This window comes from Miscanthus floridulus, chromosome 10 (assembly GCF_019320115.1).
Source record: "Miscanthus floridulus cultivar M001 chromosome 10, ASM1932011v1, whole genome shotgun sequence".
NCBI lineage: Eukaryota > Viridiplantae > Streptophyta > Magnoliopsida > Poales > Poaceae > Miscanthus > Miscanthus floridulus.
Genome location: NC_089589.1, coordinates 75,302,570 through 75,322,539, shown reverse-complemented (window position 1 = coordinate 75,322,539; position 19,970 = coordinate 75,302,570). Strand labels below are relative to the sequence as shown.

At 45.3% G+C, this 19,970-nt stretch overlaps 1 pseudogene; it reads left to right on the top strand.

The window, feature by feature from the left end:
* Positions 1-10,725: 10,725 nt before the first annotated feature.
* On the top strand, positions 10,726-15,501 carry LOC136484904 (subtilisin-like protease SBT3.7; annotated as a pseudogene).
* The last annotated feature ends 4,469 nt before the right edge of the window (positions 15,502-19,970 follow it).

Below are 19,970 nucleotides of genomic sequence, written 5' to 3'. Positions count from 1 at the left end.
CGTGTATCGGGAGAACAATGGGGAGGTGCTGCCGAAATTATGTCTCAGATCGGAGTAGAGCATGTAAACTAACCTCATCTACACATTCACGGGTGAGATTAGGACCTATCCTCACCCATTAGACAGTAGGCACGTCGTTCAGATGCAATTGGTGGTTATATTACTCGCTCATGTATATGCTAGAGGATGGATAACCATGAGTGGATGTACACGGGCCGCCTAAGTCAGGCTGAAATCACCCCTGAATGGATGGACAAGACCGAGGGTTTCTTGAACCAAGCATTTGGCAAGGCAGCTAATGGAGCGAGAGACACATTCTGTCCCTGTAGTGAATGCGGAAACAGGAAAAGAAAAACAAGGAAGATCATGGAGGAACATCTTTGCAAGTATGGATTTACGCCAAACTATATCCGGTGGGTGTTCCATGGTGAAGCCCATCGTACTAGAGAGGAGGTGGTGAGACCACGCTTGGAGGCGTTTGATGCTGATGGCGGGGTAGCAGGATGGTTAGGTGACTTTCACGAAGCAACGTTCGCTGAAAGACCTACGGAGGAGGAGGAGGAGAAGGAGGATGAGGAGGAGGAGCCAGAGCCAACCGGAAAGGCGTTCTACCAAATGTTGTCTTCGGCACAGAAGCTCCTACACGAGAAGGCAACGATTTGTCAACTGGATGCCATTGGACGCCTAATGGGGTTGAAGTCCCAGTACAACATTAGTCGAGGCTGCTTCGATGGTATGTTGGCAGTTATTGGTGGGCTGCTTCCGGAGGGTCATATTCTGCCGAGCAGCTTCTATGAGTCACACAGACTCCTTCGTGCACTTAAGATGCCGTATGAGCAGATACATTGTTGTCCGAAGGGGTGCGTCCTATTTAGAAAAGATCACAAGGATGCAAAGTACTGTCCAAAGTATAAATCCTCTAGGTATGTGGAGGTAGACAAAGGTGATGGCCAGAAGGAGCAGCTTGAGATCCCCATAAAAGTCCTACGGCACCTTCCGATCATACCGAGGCTCCAACGGCTATTCATGATCGAGGAGTCTGCGAAACAGATGACATGGCACAAGAATGGCATTCGATACAATCCTGACAAGATAGTACATCCAGCTGATGGTGAAGCATGGAAAAACTTTAATCGCAAGTATCGTGACAAAGATCTTGAGGCCCGTAATGTACGTGTTGCGCTGGCAATGGATGGGTTCAATCCTTATGGAATGATGTCGGCCCCATACACTTGTTGGCCCGTGTTCGCTATCCCCCTCAATCTCCCCCCCCCCCCCCCCCTGGGTCCTCCTTCAATGGCAAAACATATTCTTGGCGTTGATAATTCCTGGACACTCGGGAAACAAAATGGGTGTATACATGGAGCCTGTTTATGATGAATTGATCAGTGCTTGGAATGAAGGGGTATGGACTTACGACCGAGCTACAAAGAAAAACTTCAAAATGTATGTTTGGTACCAGTACTCCATGCATGGCTTCCTGGCGTATGGGATATTCAGCGCCTGGTGTGTCCACGGGAAGTTCCCATGCCCGGTATGCAAGACAACACTGGAGTTCATTTGGTTGAAGAAGGGTGGCAAGTTTTCGTTGTTCGACAAGCATCGACAGTTCCTCCCTCTTAACCATACATTCAGACAAGACACCAAGAACTTCACGAAAGGTGTCAAGGTGACCGACCCTGAACCTCAGAAGATGACTGGTGCCCAGGTTCATGCTCAGATAGATGCACGCGTCTGCTGTAGTGCCTTCGTTTGGTCCTTAATTTGAACTTTCAGATTCGTAAACTTTTTAAATGGTTTACTGCAGGTTACCTCTCCGTTTGGCCCTTAGAGACTTGCTATTCCCTGTTCTATAATCTGATTTAGAGAATTTGGTGCAAAACAGATCTCCAACGGTATCTATCTCATTGTCCAAAGATAGCCACTGACTATTACTCAATTTTTGCTGGTGCGTGACGGCACTCAAGTGCGGGGCGTCTGGCGTACCACTTGTCAGCCTCGCCGAGTTAACACTTGAATCTGACCGAGACTTCTACGAGACGTCAGCCTGGTGGATGGCTTCAACAGTCGGCTGGTTTATTTGCAGTGTTCCAGCCAACGATGTGTTTCACAACGTTCATGGTGCGCGTTCACGACGCACTGCAGGTTGTTGGAGCCCTATCACGGGCTTGCTACAAAACTTGTGTCAACGACTGTGGCGAGGACCAAGGCCGCGATGTCGAGCAAAATGATGGCCATGGAGGCGATGGTAGGCTTTGGTGTGTCCGAGTGGACCGAGTGTCTTGCCTAGGGGCCTTCTGCTGGCCAAGGGTGGCGAGCTCTATTTTGTCACCGAATCCGTTCGCCAGAGACCGGCGGCTGCTCTCCCTCCGTGTGTGCCCGTGAGCAGGCGACGGACGAAGGACTGCCGATCGGATCTTTGATGAAAAAAACGTGATGATATGGTACTTTCAAAAATATAGACAGGAGAATTTAGATAAGCTGTTGTGGTACTGGTACCTACTTTTTAAGTGGCTTTTCTATTTTAGATAATAGATAAATCATGTAATTTGGAATATCTTTTTACATAAGCTCTTGGAGTTGCTCTTATTAGATCTAACGTTGCATGCAGAGTCCGCAGCCAACATTGCATGAAATTTGCCAAGCTCATGCTTATCCACTGACCACATTGCCCTCTCCTTTCCAATCCCTCAAGCCTGGTATCTATGGATCTGCTCTATCTCGGCTCCAGTGGTCTCCACCACCATTTACTGGTCACCGAGCTCCTACTCTCACTGTCAATCCTCGCCTTGTGCCTCAACTCTGTCCTAGAAATGAGTTCTACCGAGTATGACTCTACATCCACTGCTTTTGCACTAGTTGGACACAGAAACCATGTCAGAGCTCCCAGTCCGTCATACTACAGCTGTCATCGTCGAGCTTTGAGCTCACGTGGGCCGTCATTACCACCTTTGTGCCATCATGCTCGAATGAGTGCGCGGTTAAGTCTGCCACGGTCCCCTCATTGTCCCCATGCGCACGCATTCGGGGCAAGCCTATGCCGAACCCACAATTTTTTTGCCACTATCTTCTACCTTCTGCCACTATCAACCACCAAATAGCACGCTCATGGTCGTCTCGTTGTTGGCTTCCATCGGACAGATTAAAACCACCCTTGGGTGCATGGGTGAGTGGCGAAGCTCTCACGGTCCCATTCATTGTAGCCGACTAGTGCTCCTATGTCATGCAGGTTGTTGGCTCCACATGCCATCTTAAATCCGTAGGCCAAACTAAAGGGTATTGGATCCGCTGTGAAGTACTTCAAAAGCTTAACAACCCGGAATGAGGACCATACGAAGGGCTATGGACTTGCATTGAATCACTTAAAAAGTTTATGGACTCAGAAATCACCTTTTAGAGTTGATGCACCTAACTGAAATCCGGTATAAGTTAATGGACCTATAGTGCATTTAACTCTATATTGACACTAGGCGTGGGGACAGAATAGAAGTTATCTTGAACTACAAAATCTTTATATTGTTCTTATTAACTTACCAAACAATTTATACATACTTTCATCTATTACGTTATATTACCACTACCACAAAACACACAATCCTTAATTATGGCTCCATCACTGCCAGCCGTGTAGGAGGCAGAGTGATCTTGCTCCACTGTTGAAGGGTAAATCTAAGATCCAACAATGGTTAGAGATCTAGTAGACCCAACAGTGGTTAGTCACAAAGGAATGCAATTGGTTTTGCATAAAGGCATTTTATACAAGAATGTAAATATGAACCCTACACTAAGCATTGACAAGCATACCATGGTTTAAAGTAAATGTAAACAACTTGCGATTGGATCTCGAACTTCCACGAGTCCTTGTTTCAAATCTAGTCTGTATCAAGAAGCACAAAAATTATAGCATTCGATAAAAGAAACTCTGTGGAGGGCTAAATATTAACTCCACCAAATACAAGGGATATCGCCCATACGACATGTCGGTACATAAGGGATACCTCAATGTCTCAACCTTTCTGAAGTTCTGCTAAGGATGCCCACGAATGGTTGAAAGGAACCAAGGTGCTAACTTCTCAGCTACATCGTGTCACCTCACGCCGAATCCACGGGAAAATCATTCACAACTAAGTACTTGGCTTGCCACACCCATATATGACATGTGTTTTGTACAATTATGTTCATATCATGCTACAATGGATACACGGTCTTTAACTGGTTAGCAAGCTACACCATTCTGGATCTTACCCATCTTGCCATGGTCCTGCCCCTCGCCGACCATTCACATCATGTTCACCATCTTGATTAGATTTTATATCATAACTTCATATATGTTGCTTTAGTGGACAAGCATGCCCTATGTCGCGCAAGAAATGAGAAACCCATCACCATCTCGACTTCTACCGTCTGCCAAACAGCATTAATTATTCGAATAACAAAACTAAACAACCATTGTTTGAGTGGTGCGGGTATATCATTCAAGGAATGAAAGCTCAAATACGTAAACATAGGATTCCTAGTCATGATGTAATGTAGCAATGCATATCTTAACCGTAAGCATATTATGCAATCTACAAAAGGTTAGAAATGCTTAGGTGCCTGCCTTGGGACTGTTCTGGTTGCTACTCGTCCGGCACTTCTACGGCAGAGGCCTCCTCTGTCGCGACCTCCTCAATTGCTTCATCACGTATTGGATGCATGGTGTGACATGAGCACAATGCATCGAATTAAATGACATGATATGCTTGCAATGATATATAACATATGGGCTATAATAAAATATGACATGTGTGTATAGTGTAAGAACAATGGTTTTATTGTTGTGTTGGCAGACAGTCCGGGAGAACACTGGTAGGTCCATGGTGGTAATGGCTTGCTAGAGCATCTCTTAAAATTCTAAGTCTATGATCTTGCGGATGGTCCATGGTTCTGGCGAAGGGTTGTCAGGCCCAGTTTTCCAAAGAAGACCAAGTACTCATCATATGTGTGCCCAAGAAATCCACATGTACAACAATGCTATTAAATATTGTATACATAGCTATATTAACACTTACATCATAGTATCGCGAAACGGTAGCTAATCTTCACTTCAGGCTCCATTCTTCACAGGGACGGTTGACTGGGGCCTCCATATGCCAAGCACTCCTGATGGTATTCTAGAAACTCCTCAGGATCTTTATTAATCTTCTGAGCAACTGCTTCTAAAGTCTAGGGGTTTGAGGGGAATAGCAAGGGTGAGCACATGTCGCACTCAGCAAGTACAGGCGGAAATAAATGACATGAAAGGCTTTGAACAAAGGATAAGCTGACTTGGTTGAGCTACGGTAAGCATTTTTTGTTGGTCAAATTTTATTAGCACCTGATTACTACAAATGAGTAAATGATCCCATACCATTAATTAAGAGTGAGGAACATCATAATATAAACATCATCCGAGGTAGCCACCTCGATCTGAGAAACCATTATCTTTTGTCCAGCTAATCCATTTCTAATCATGTGAGGGTCCAGGTCGCTCGTATCCGTGAGCACGGTTGATATATCAGTTCTACACTTTGCAGAGGTTGCACACTTTACCCATCGAGACGTGTTCCCCATATGCCTGAGGTGACCAACCTCATAACACTTCCAAGGTGAGCAGGCAGAGTTTCACTATGAGGCCTTTACAAAGAATCACCTAACGAGTGATAATCACCTAAGGTTCCACTGGAGCCGAAGCAACCAGAGGACCCCCTAGGACCATGCCACATCTCGGAACATCCCTCAGTGGAGCTACTTGATTAACACTGCACTAGAATCCTCTAATTACTCAGCGAAGACTAGAGCCATATAGCTCTCGAGGTTGCACTGTTATCCTGGGTGTTCGCTCCACGAACCGGTCCTTAAAATACCCGGGCATAAAACACAAGCCACCAACCAAACTTACCATAAGAGTCATCACCTGCATAACCACCAAGACATTGCCATGTGGTCGAGTCCCTAAGTTCCACGTTGCAAAAAATCCAACATTTTACCATAGTTCCATATCAATTAAGTGTCATCATTAACATTTCATCATCAGGTGACATTGATATAAAAGTGAAGCTGCTAAGCAATTGCAACGCATTATACAACCCAGGTAACAAGGAAGATATGGAATTCTAGGATATCCTTAGGGTACTCATATTTAGAGACATGCATGCATAAGGTATGATTAAATGTGAATAGGTAAAGAACATGGTCAAAGGAGCCTGCACTTGCCTTTTTCACCTAGACTCTAGCTGCTCAGAAGTCTTCGGCTTCTATCTTCTGGTCTTCAGCTTTTCCTTCACTTGTTTGTTCTCAGCGCTCACGAACCGCTTCTCTTCTACTCGTAGCAAGCAAGCAACGCAAACAGACATGACTAAGAACAACACAACAATCAAAGGAGAAGCTTTGAACAGATCGTACTTAATAACGCGGCTCGTTGCTATGAACACGAAAGCGCAAGAATGACGGAGAACGGAGCTATCGTTGTAACGAAAAGATCATCAAAGACATACTATATGCTTGATTCATTTTATTTATCCAAAAGAAGGTGAAGGATATCCCAGAGGAACATCCTATAATTGAATTAATCCACTTATACTTTAATTAGAAAAGATGAGATTAAATCTTAGTCATATTTTATATATAAATGTTTCATACAGATTATCTCATTTAAACTTTTATAATTTAGAAAACAAAGAACATGTGAGAGCACTAATCGAATCGTTATATGTTTTGAGGTTGATCTAAGCCGGTCATAATTGAAAATGCATTAATGTTGATATTAATCATATTAACATTGATTTATGAAACATGGAATTATAAACCTAAGTTGTTTTTAATTCAAAAAGGCATTGAATAAACATTAATCAAATTAATAGGATTAATTTGATAAACAGGTGACATGGTAAACGTTGCCGCTAGCATATAGCTTACATCGGCACGATCACAATGCAACAAGAACGGAGCTACAACCCTAGGTTGCTTTTAATTAAAAAAGCATTAAATAAACATTAATCAAATTAATATTTAAATTGATAAATTCGTGACATGATAAACGGTAGCACTACTGTGTAGAGCGCAACGGTATGAAACTAACCCAACAAGAACTACTCTAATCGGAGATTAAACGATCGATGGCAAAACCGTAATTAACTGCATCTTCTACCTTGGTCTTCTTCCACCTCAGGAACGGAGCCATGGGGGGACCAGACATCACGCAGGAGGGAGGGCCTGGCCTGGGCTCGGTAGGCCGGCCAGGCGGCGGGGCGTGCCAGGCCGTGGCGGCATGGGACCCACGCGGGGCCGGGCTGAGCCTGCACGTGCACAGGAGCCAGTGCACAGGCGGCCACGAGCACCTATGGTGCATCGCACGACACGCGCAGCAGGGCCATGGGACGGGCGGCGGGTGGGTCCGCAGGGCTGGGCTGCAGGTCCCTGGCGACTGCAGTGGCGCTCGAGGCACGGTAGGGGATGGTGAATGGCCGGAGAACACGAAGAAGAGGGTTGGCCATGGAGCTGCTCACCGGAAAAGAGAAAGAAGGTTAGGAAAACGGGTCAAACGTTGATGGATTTACGCAACCAAGTATACCACGGCGTAGAGAATGATGAGGGCTACCTCGTGGTGGGGGTGGTTGATGGCGGAACCTGACGGTTTGGCCAGAAGAGCTCGCCGGAGAGTTCGTTGGTGTGGCGGCTCGGGATAGGGTTTTGATCTAGAACGAGCACGTCGAGGAGAACACCGGCATGTATATAGCTGTAGGGTTTGAGGTCAGGATAAACAAGATATTTATTAATTTCAGGATTTTTAGAAAATCATTTTCAGTTAAAAAACAATTCTAGAAAAAGCTGAAATCGTTTTAAATCCCTAAAAAATATTTCTAAAACTCCAAAAATTGAAGGAAAACTCGTAGAGATAGATTGGAGAGGTGATGAATCCAAATAAAATATTTGGAGCCTATGAGAAAGGATTTTAGAGCATCCAGAAATTGGATTTTGCTCTTGGGAAAATGAGAAAAAGGTTTCGGGAAAGTTCAGCAGGAAGGATCAAATGACGACTAAACGTATTTTGAAAACTTACCATACACAAAATCATCGAAACCAAGCAATAGACAAGCACCACATCAATAAAAACCCATCAAATTAATTCAGAAATATTTTTAAAAACACCATTTTCTTTAATAAAGATATACAAAAACTTAAACTAATGTTGACAATTTTATCCAAATACTATAATCCTTTGTTTTATTTAGTGTTTTCTATTCACAACCCAAAATTAAATTTTTGGGGTGTGATAAAGGTCCACCAATACACCGGTTGGTCCAAGAAATTCTACCCGAACATGGTGTTGTCAGAAGTGAATATTTGAATTTTTACCAGTCAATCCGGTGTTCTCACGGATGGTCCACAGGAACATCGACCGTAGAGGCAAAGTGTTTGAACACTGTGACTGTTCTTGCAGAGGGTTCGGCATGCAGGCCGAACGTCCACGGGAACAAACTCTATGCAGTTTAAGATCTCGAAGTTGAAATCTTTACGTATGGTTTGTGCATGCATGGCTAACCTAATTTTGTGGGATGTTTCTAGCTAGGGTTCTATGGTCACTATCTAGCTAGTTGAATCTATCTACATTGCATCAAAACATCAAAATGTGCATAGGGGATGTTTTCTAGGTGAAGAACACTAGTTCTTGGTTTCTGATGAAAATGATGATTGAGTTTGAATCCAACATACCAAGGGAGTCAGGGGGGTGTTATTGAGCTCCTCAACAAGATGGAGAAGCTGGTTCACCTCCCTACTTCCCTTGCTCCACGTTTTCTTGATTTCTCCTCCTTGCTCCTAAGTTCTAGGGAGAGAGAACTCTTTTCTCTTTAGTCCCCAACCCTTGTGGCCATCATCTTCACTTAATCTCCGTGGTCTTCTTGTTGGTGATGATCTTCTCCTTTCCCTTGCTCCTTCTACCTTGCCCGTCCTTGCTCTAGGTGTAATAGAGAGAGTGGAAAGAACTAGAGAGAGAGAGAGAGAGAGAGAGAGTGGAGTGTGCTGGTGTTTGCCCTCTCCACGAAATGGAGACAACCGTTATGACAGGTTGGGCCATAAGAGCTGTTGTGGTGACAACTCAACTCTGTGCATGAAGTGTTCTGGTGAACGGTCCAGGTGATCACCGAAAGGTCCGAGTGAAAAACTCTAAGTCTGCGTTATTGCTCTCAAGGATCCTGCGGTGGTGCGGTGGAAGGTCCGCGGGAACAAACAGTGCCCAAAAAATGCAGTTTTATGCACAACTTGTTTTCTAAATACAGATTGAAATGCATGAATGACGATGTCACGATCGGGCCGTGACACAATCATCACAGGATGATCCAGTGGGCCCAATATTGCTCATCACAGATTACCGAGGCATCTGACAGTTGCCAACCATTGTCATTTGAGCCACAGCGACTGGTTCTCACTACTCTAGACATCCTAGTGAGTGCACACTTTCATTATCCATTGGCTGAAACTTCTTTGTGGCACGGCACCGTTTTCACATGATAATTCAGTGGCTTCGTCTACGCATCGACAGACGATCTGGTAATATTGTGCTTCCTTGACTTTTTCACTTGTGGATGATCCGGTACCCTTTGACTCTCTTCTTGTTTCTGCCCGTTACTTTGCTGTTTCTTCTCAGGACTTTGGACCTGTTAAATACTGACATCCCTAGGAGCTAAATGCTAGGGCAGAGATGGGATGATGAAACCAATAGATCTGCCAAAATCCATTGGTGGCACAGGACATCACCAAAAGGTCTGGATCGGTCCAATTGCTTTTCTAAATGAACATGTCTAATACATGTTTGCATACATGTTAGTCCAATTAATCATGTACGTCGAATAATAATCAAAAGCACAGATGACATGCATTGGAGCCCCGTTGGCTACTGATATGTGCACAAGATCGCAGTTTACGCTTTTTTCATTCCTAGCATGGATGTAATCAAATATTATTAGAAAAGCAACGAGAGCATGCATTTTTTTATCCCTTGATGAATTAGCCATGTTTCCTCTCCGAAAACAAGAAATTGAACTCGTCTTGATACTTTGAATGATTCATCGTGGTGACCAATGATGATTGTCGTCATTAGGAAGCAAAGAAAAAGTCTAACCGCAATCTAATAAAAGAAAAACGTCAAATAATCAGTAGAAGTAGAACTTCGGCGGAAAAAGAAGGAAAGGCAAATAAAGTGGTTGGTACGTAGCCTCGTAGTAGGGGATATAAAAATCCTAAATGCTCTTGCACCTGCAGAATAAGATAGCAGTCATTGGCAAGTTGGTGGATGGTCGTCCTAGCACGTAACTTGTCAATTATATAGGAAGTAATATATGTTATGTTATGCAGCCGCGGTCTGTAGTCTTTGCTAGTGGAAAAACAAATCTACTAATCAAAAACTAATTAAGGAAACTGTGATGCAGAAGCAGTGTCTGAAACCGTCTCCAATGGCAACCGATGGCTCAAACATGAGAAGCGCACATGGGTAATTAGGACTAGGAAATGGTGAAGATGCCTAATTCGGATTACGCTTGTTGCCTGCGTCAACACGGACGAGAGAATGAATCATCGTGGAAGCCCATTCATGTCTTTTTGGACTCTTGATAACAGAGACTTCATGCATGCACATCGTTTATCGATCTATAAATACCGGATCACTAATGGGTAAGCTAGGGCACATCTGAGACAACATAGCAAAACATGGCATCATTCTCTAGTTCATCACGTGTCTCTGTAGCTTCGGCCCTCGTACTTACCTTTTGCCTTCTGTTCTTGGGAGCACACGCAGGCTCTCGCACGGTAAGCATATATACCTGCTGACAGTTTTATCAGTGATTTAGATCAAAGGCATTTCACCCGGCTTTATTGAAAGCTTAACGAAAGCCCAAGATCCTGCTGGGGCTACCAGCTTACAGTTTGAGCACTAAACCGTTCATAGAACTCCACTAACTGCATAACAAAGGTTCTAAACTCAGACCTCTAAACCAAAGCATCAAGTTTGAACCAAACAACATTCGGACGAACAGTAGAAGGCAACTAGACAAACACGCCCAGAGTTACATTGCCACCGTGGCATTAGAAGCAACTAGGTTTATCATTTCGTCCGCCACAGGCTTTAGTTTAGGCTTCAAGAGCGGACGCCAAGATTTCACCAACATCAATGTCTTGTAGATGATTGCCACCGGGGAAGTCATCGTCTTGTTGTTGAACACCGCATCATTGCGCGCCTTCCAGATAGTCCATAATGCACTTGCACATAGGAACAACGTTACCTGCTGTCTTTTTCCTCTATACTTGATCAAGATCTCTAAAAATAGCAAAGAACAACTTGTTGGCGACAGCAGCCAACTGAGACATTCACGAAAGAAGGACCACAAGAATACTGCAATGGGGCATTGGAACAGGATATGGTCCGACGTTTCAAGTTTATCGCAGCTGAAACATGCTTCCAGTCCAGACAACTTCTTTTTCAATTGGACACCACACTGAATTCTATCGTGTGTGGCCATCCATAAGAAAATTTTAACCTTCAGAGGAATGTTACATTTCCAGATGAGCATCATCTGTACATCTTGAACCCCTCCAGAGGTCATCAGATTATAAAGTGAATTTACCGAATATTTATGAGATCTCTCTGAAGCCCAAAACACCTCATCTCTAAAATCTGACAAAGAAACTTCATCTAACAACATCATAAGATTTCTCCATTCCTCCCACAGGATTCCATTCAACTGCCTTCTAAACTCTAAAAACCACTGTCCTTCAACACATGCCTCTACCACCTCTAAATCTTGGCGAACAGCAATATGGAAAAGATTAGGGAAAGTTACTTTCAATGCACAGTCTCCTAACCAACAGTCATGCTAGAACCTTATTTGCAACCCTGATTTTATCTTAATGCACCTTCCCATTTGAAACCAATTTCTTATAGAGTGGTATATATATATACACACACACTATACACACACACACACACACACACCGGTAGATTTGATATCTTGCTAATCTAGAATAATGTTATTAGGAAAGTATGATTTGTAACCTGTAATGTTTGCAGCTCTATATCGTGTACCTAGGAGATGTGAAACATGGGCATCCCGACGATGTGGTCGCTTCGCACCATGATCTACTCGGCAGTGTTCTTGGAAGGCACGTGCTCGTATATATAATAGCCTCTTTAATTTCAGCCAGTTCATTTGCTTCCTCTGCTGGGTTTATATTTGTTCTGCCCACTGAAGACGATATATATTTATGCGTGTGTGAAATCATATATATGAACTTTCAGCATGGAAGATTCTGTGGCCTCCATGCTCCACAACTACAAGCATGGCTTCTCAGGCTTCGCGGCGATGCTCACTGAAGACGAAGCTAAACAGCTCGCAGGTGAGGAGTTTTGTGATCGCTTTACTCGATCCACAGTGCAGTCTATGAGAAAGGCAAACTGTAATAACTAACCACGCCCCGCCCACTGCCTCCCCTTGTGGCGTTGTTAACTCTATGGGTGTGTTTAGTTGTAGGAATTTAGATTTTGGGGCTACTGTAGCATGTTCGTTTTTATTTGGCAAATAGTGTTCAAACATGGACTAATTAGGCTCAAAACGTTCGTCTCGCAATTTTCCACCAAACTGTGCAATTAGTTTTTTTTTTCGTCTACATTTAATGCTCCATGCACGAGCCGCAAACATTCGATGTGACAGGTACTGTAGCAACTTTTTGGAATTTAAGGTCCAACTAAACAAGGGCTATCTATCTATCTACACAGATTCCAAAAGTCATCAGTGTGGAACCTAGCAGAACCTACACGACGGCAACCACCCACAGCTGGGACTTCCTTGGTCTGAGCTACCAAATGCCCAGCAACCTGCTCCACAAAGGCAGATACGGAGAGCACGTTATCATCGGGGTCGTCGACACTGGTCCGTACACACTCTTACATGCATTTCTTCACTAGCCCCTTCTTGACGCACATCCGGCCTCATGCCCATCTCTAACTTGCTTCGATCAGGTATCTGGCCGGAGTCGACAAGCTTCAGCGACGAAGGTTACCCGCCGGTGCCATCGCGGTGGAGAGGCGTGTGCCAGGTCGGACAGGGATGGAACACCACCCACTGCAGCCGCAAGATCATCAGGGCTCGCTTCTACGATGCTGGGCTCGACACGGAGGCCCTCCCCCTCCACAGGCGGAGCGAGTACCTCTCGGCCCGGGACGCGAACGGCCACGGCACGCACACGGCGTCCACCGCGGCGGGCTCCGCCGTGGACGCAGCCAGCTTCCACAGCCTCGCGGCGGGCGCTGCGCGCGCCGTCTACAAATCACTCTGGCTCACAGAGGACGGCAATGGCCGCGGCAGCGAGGCGATGGTGCTCGCGCGGCCATCGATGACGCCATACACGACGGGGTGGACGTGCTGTCACTGTCCCTTGGTGCCATCGCCGGTTCCCAGGACTCGTTCGCCGCCCTGCATGCGGTTCAAAAGGGGATCACCGTCGTGTTCGCCGACGGGAACGAAGGTCTGAGGCCTCAGACCGTTGCGAATAATGCTCCGTGGGTCATCACCGTGGCCGCGAGTACGATGCATGGATCGCTCGTTTCCAACCGTCATCACGCTGGGAGACAAGCAGCGGATAGTGGTGGGTAGTCTACTATACAACGGAATACAAATACACTCCTTGAAAACTTAATCCCACTAGTCTTGCTTGCATGACTTTGACTTGTATAGAATTATTAAGTGATTATTACTCAATTTTGCAGGGACAATCTCTCTACTACCAAGAGATCGAAGAACTCAACCGGGAGCAGTTTCAGAGGCATTGCCGTTGGAGGCCTGTACGTTCAGCAACCCACAAATTTCACTTTATTTAATTTCACCCTGCTATAAGTTTTGCTACACCCTACATCTACATCACACGCGTCTTGAGGCTGCTGAGCAGTTAATTTTTGCCTTGTTTGATTAGCTGCACGGCGGAAGCTCTGAATGGCACGGATTTGAAAGGCAAGACTGCATTATGCTTTCAAACACAAATCCAAAACGCGATGCGAAACGTCCTTGCTGCCGGGGGCTCGGGTCTTATCTTCGCTCAATATATATGCCGCCAATTCTCTAGATGTCACAGCTAACTGTGGAGGAATTGCTTGTGTTCTTGTGGACATTGACACTGGGTACAGGATTCTAAAATACATGAGAGCCGCGAGGTACACTATGCATCTTGTTGATTATTACTAGCTTCTTATTTTTAAAATGGATCACAGCCTCTTCCTCTCTCGCATGATTTCATGATTAATCGTTTTAACTTAATTTTAACAAGCAGCTCTCCGGTGGCAAAGATTGGACCGGCACGTAGCGTTACAGGTAAAGAGTTACTGGCTCCCAAAGTGGCAGCCTTCTCCTCGAGAGGTCCATCCATCGACTACGCTGATGTTATCAAGGTATACCAAGGCAGCATGCACGACTACAAGCCATGACAAACCATGCATGTATCTAACTCCACTACTGTTTCTTCCTCAACAGCCGGACATCAATGGCTGCTCCACACGTATCAGCCATAGTTGCACTGCTGAAATCTCTGCACCCAGACTGGTCTACTGCTGCACTGAAATCTGCCATTGTCACCACTGGTAAATATGTTAGCACAACAATTAATCTACCATTAATTTACGCAGATTATGAACACATGAATAGTTTACTATAGGCAGCAACACTACAATTGCCTTACCTCTGTTTCTTTTTGCATTGTGAAGCATCTGTGACTGATGAGAACACGGCATGCCCATACATGCTGAAGGGTTGCCTAGGAAGATTGCTGACCCATTTGACTATGGAGGTGGCCACATCAACCCTAACAGAGCCACGTATCCTGGTTTGATATATGACATCGATCCGGTCGATTACAACCAATTCTTTGCCTGCAGTTTCGACGCATCCGTTAGCTGCAATGCAACATCGGTGCCAGGGTATCTCTTGAACCTGCCATCCGTCTTGGTTCCAAATCTGAGGTATCCAGTTACCGTGCCGAGAACTGTCACAAATGTCGGTGAGGTCGATGCAGTTTACCACGTTGCGGTTGAGAGCCCTGCTGGAGTCAAGAAGGAAGTTCAGTCATCGATTCTTGTGTTCAATGCTGCAAACAAGGTTCATACATTTCAGATCAAGTTATCACCTATGTGGAGGTTACAAGGGGACTACAAGCCTTATGTGGTGCAATGATCATAGGAAAGTGCGCATTCCAGTTGCAGCCCGGATCACGATTCATGATTTCTTTGCAGATGCTTGATAAAATATCTAGGTGAAATATGCAGGCAAAATAAATCTAATGGCCTTTATTCTATGGAGGCAACAACATGGTGTTCCTTGCACTGTTCATGGGGGAGAAAAAGAGATGCCATGTTCTACCATGCATGGCTTTAATTACTTGTATGGCTGTAAATAGCAGCTAGCATATATATTATTCCGCATCCTAATAAAGTTGAATAAATTTGTTGTTTAGTTGCTGTACAAATGCTTATACATGTATTGCGTAATCAATTTTAATAATATAAGAACTTCTATAAGTCTCCTTTAGATCATCCACTACTGGAGACGGCCTCTTTGCCGAGGGCCTGAGGCCCTCGGCAAAGGCCCATTAATCCTCGGCAAAGGCTTTGCCGAGGGCGGCCCTCGACAAAGAGCTCTCGGGGAATTTTGAGTCGGCGAAGAGGGTCTTTGCCGAGGGCCTTTTATCGGGCACTCGGCAAAGCCTTTGTCGAGGGCTGGAGCGGCACTCGGCAAAGAAAAGCAGCCGTCACGGCGACGGCGCCTGGGACGGAGTCTTTGCCGAGGGCCGTCTCCGAGGGCCCTCGGCAAAGAATTATTCTTTTTTTTTGAAAAATCTTTGCCGAGGGCCTCCAACCATGGCCCTCGGCAAAGAAATATGCAGAATTTTTCCAAAAAATCTTTGCCGAGGACAATGGGACGGCCCTCGGCAAAGAATTATTCTTTTTTTTGAAAAATCTTTGCCGAGGTCCTCCAACCATGGCCATTGGCAAAGAAATGTTGTAGAAATTTTATTTTTTTTTTTGCCGAGACCCTTCTTTGCCGAGGGCCTTGGTCATTGCCCTCGGCAAAGAGGCAGAAATTTTTTTTTTTTTTTTTTTGCATTACATCGACACAAGCATTTCATATATATACATATACATATCAACCATCACATATATATATCACACAGAACCTATTTTCTCACAATATATCACAACCATAATTGTGAACCACAAATCACAATATATTACAACGACAAGTCACATGTTCATCATCATTCACATGTTTATTACGACAAGTTCATGAAATCCAAGCACAAGTCAGAACCATAAACCACAAATATTACAATAAAGTCCAACCACATCACCTAGCACTAGTCCTGATCAAGGTAGCCTATGAGACGGTGGTGAAGGAAAGGCGGGATCACCCAGTGACGCACTACCAAATTGATTGGAACCCGCGGACGGAGGCTGCACAAAGGAGCAGAGATTGCATGTGTGAGTAATCTGGAAAAACAGTTTTGGAACTTAGAGATTGTATCTAGTAATCTAGGAATACAAAAAGATTAGACTCAATTAAAAATTTCGGCAGCACCTCCCCTGCACGGGGAGGTTTTCAAAACCTGCAAGAAACAACGGCATGAACGCCGACATCCACAACGGCACGAACGCCGACATCCACAACGACACGAACGCCGACATCCACAACGGCACGAAGGCCGACATACATGCAAAACACAAAGCGAAAAGTGAACTTTCATACTTACAGGAGTAGCTGCAGGAGTAGGAGGAGGAGCTGAAAACTGCACAGGTACACCCGATGCTTGCCCAAGACTTTGCATGATCACCATCATCTCCGCCATCTGCTTCTGCGTGGCCTCGAACGCGACCTGCTAGGCCTGCAGCTGTGCGGTCAGTTCCGCGTTCTGCTCTTGACTTTGCCTTTTTGTTTCTTGCAGCTCGACCTGCAATATTTCACTCCAATGTATCAGTAATGCAAATCTAATTTAGGTGTGTAAATATCAACGTACGACGAGTAAAAGAGGAATTACCTGGAGTGCCTGGACCTGCTGCAGTGCTGGAGAAGGCCGTGAGCGTATGGGCTGGCTGGAGCTCGTGCTCCGTGCTCGGATAGCGTCGAGGGAGGGAACGGTGGTGGAGTCGATGGCGCCGTCTGCAATCCACAGCCGCCCATGCTTCTTGCCTCCTCCGAGCCTCATGATCGTCTCTGCATCAATGGGCTCAGTGCACACATTGTAATCTTCCCCATAGATCTCCCTTACCGAGGACGTGTACTCTTGGACTTTAGTGTATACGTTCGGGTTGGAGTACACCTGGGGCGGGGCAGCCGGGTCGAAGGAGACAGAGGACGACGCCCTGCCCATGTGGGACATAGCCCACGCAGAGAACTCCAAGACCTCCTCGCCCGGGTGCGCAGCCTCCTGCGAGAAAGACGGGAAGATTGTGAGAAATCAAGCAGAATTGAGCATCAAAATAAATGAAAGAAATCACTTACATATGCTTGTTTGTATCCGGGGAGGCTGCGGCTGCCTTGATGGTGAGTTGGACCTTGCCTCATCAGACGCTGTTCCCGCAGCCTCTCGTGCGTGCCAACAAAGTCCTGTGATAACCACTTGTCCACGATCATGGCCCAGCACTCGGGATACGATCGGCACCACCAAGGAATCACCTACAAGTCATCGAGTATTTGACATATAAGAAGATGAAATTGAACCTACTTAATATCAAAACGAATCATTATGAATGTTATTCACCTACCTCAAGGTACTGATCCCGGGTCAGCATAATCACTCTTGCTTGAGGCTTGGGGAGGGACTGCTTAAGTACCGACCTGTAGTAGTCTATGTGGGCTTGGACGCGCCCATGTTGGTGCATCTCGGTGACATACTTCCTACAAGCTGCGGCAGCCGCCTGATCCGCCTGGGCCTCAAGTCCTTCTTCGGCCTTGAAAAATTTCTACATACAAAACCGATGTATCCATTCATTATTTCAATAAAACATTTAACCAATGAATGAGATGTATTAAGCAATGTTGTGCGAGAGAAACTTACCTAAAACTCCGCCAATACCCTCTCCTGCTTGTTGCAATAAGTGTCATCCGTGACCAGCACGTACCTGTCCCAGTTGGAGGCCGACTCCCGCACCACCGACTCTTCGGACAGTTGCACAATGCCGGGGTATCATTTCCTGCACAAAACACCAAGGATGCTCGCGGGGGTGATCACATGTGGAGATGTCTGGGTTTTAGGCATCCGACATCACAACTTGCTCGAAACCTTCTCAAATTTTTACCACATTCTACACATGCGATAACATGACACCTCGACAAGTTTCATGATTTTCGGACTTTGTATGAATTTTATATAATTTAAAAACACTTTTCCGACAAGTTCCTCGTCATGTTACGTGAAGAAGATGCCCAAAATTTGATGTGAGATCGTGGATAGGGACTCAACATACACCAAATACCATGAATAACATTTTTTGAATCACTAAATTGCATTATTCCATCCACCTGCAGTTCAAATTTGAAATATTCGAAAAAAATCAACGAAAAGAAATAAATTAGGGAAATATATCAAAAAAAGTCAAATTTGGCCCAAATTTTAAAATTGAGATTTAAATAATGTATTATAGCACCACAAAAAAATAGGGTTCAAAAAACCAAAAAAAAACTCTTTGCCGAGGGTCTAGCCTAGCCCTCGGTAAAGGGGTCTTTGCCGAGGGCCTGGCCAATGGCTCTCGACAAAGAATATTTAAAAAAAATAAAAATCTTTGCCGAGTGCCTGACGGCAGGCACTCGGCAAAGACTAACGCTAGTGGCCGTCGTGACCCATCCGGCCATATTTGCCGAGGGCTAGGCCCTCGGCAAAGATTTATTTTGCCGAGGGCCGTTTGTTTGTCGAGGGCCTATCTTTGCTGAGGGCTCCTGGGGCTGGCCCTCGACAAAGACCCCCTTTGCCGAGTGCTCGAGATCTAGCCCTCGGCAAACCCACAAGCCCTCGGCAAAGAGGACGTCTCCGGTAGTGATCGCAGCTAGAAATATATGTCACTACAATTTATGGTGTACATGCATCTTTCACATTTCTTTAGTTCTCCCAAATATCTAATGAGAGAATATCTAGGACTATTTTTTCACATCGAGTGTTGTCTGTAAAATGCAGGGTCCTATTTGGACTATGCCTCATATATAGATATTTGTAAGGAAAATGGACCATTGCTCCATTTAGTTTGGATTTTGGTGTTTGATGATCAACAAGATCATTTGGACTAACTTCATTTGCTAGTTTCTTTGGTTATAGTTCAAAGGCTGCAAAAGCGGCTTGGACATAGGCAATGGTATGATCCGGAAGATCAACACCTCAAGCAAGACATTAGAAGCTGAGTAGAAGACCTACAAGACACGCATAAGTCCAGGGCACGAAGTTGGAAACAAGCTGGACACAAGGATCACGAAAGAAACGAAGTGAAGAAGGGCTCCACAGGTCTGCCTCACCCGTGCCTCCACTGACCGCCGCACTGGCACATCTGACATTCGCCTTCTTCACCCTGTCGTGGGGAGCTTTGGACCAATAGTCAGCGCGAACCTGGCCAAAGATGAGCGCGACATAAAGATCACCAAGCAAGACGAAAAGACCAAGGAATTGACGTGTTAAGTTCGGCAGCTTACCATGCTTTTGCAGGGCCCTTCCCTGTGCAAAGGGGTCGATCAGCCAATCTTTACCCTTGATGATGGATTTCGGGCCCAGCACCCATGTCACGACGATAATAGCATCCTCGAGGCTCATCATCTCAAGGTCCTCACTAGAAGGACTAGATGCATTGGCGAATTCATACATAGGGCTGTCACGCTGCTGCAAAGGTTGAATCCACCTCTGGAAGGAGGCCACCAGGCAAGCCTCCTAGGTAAAAG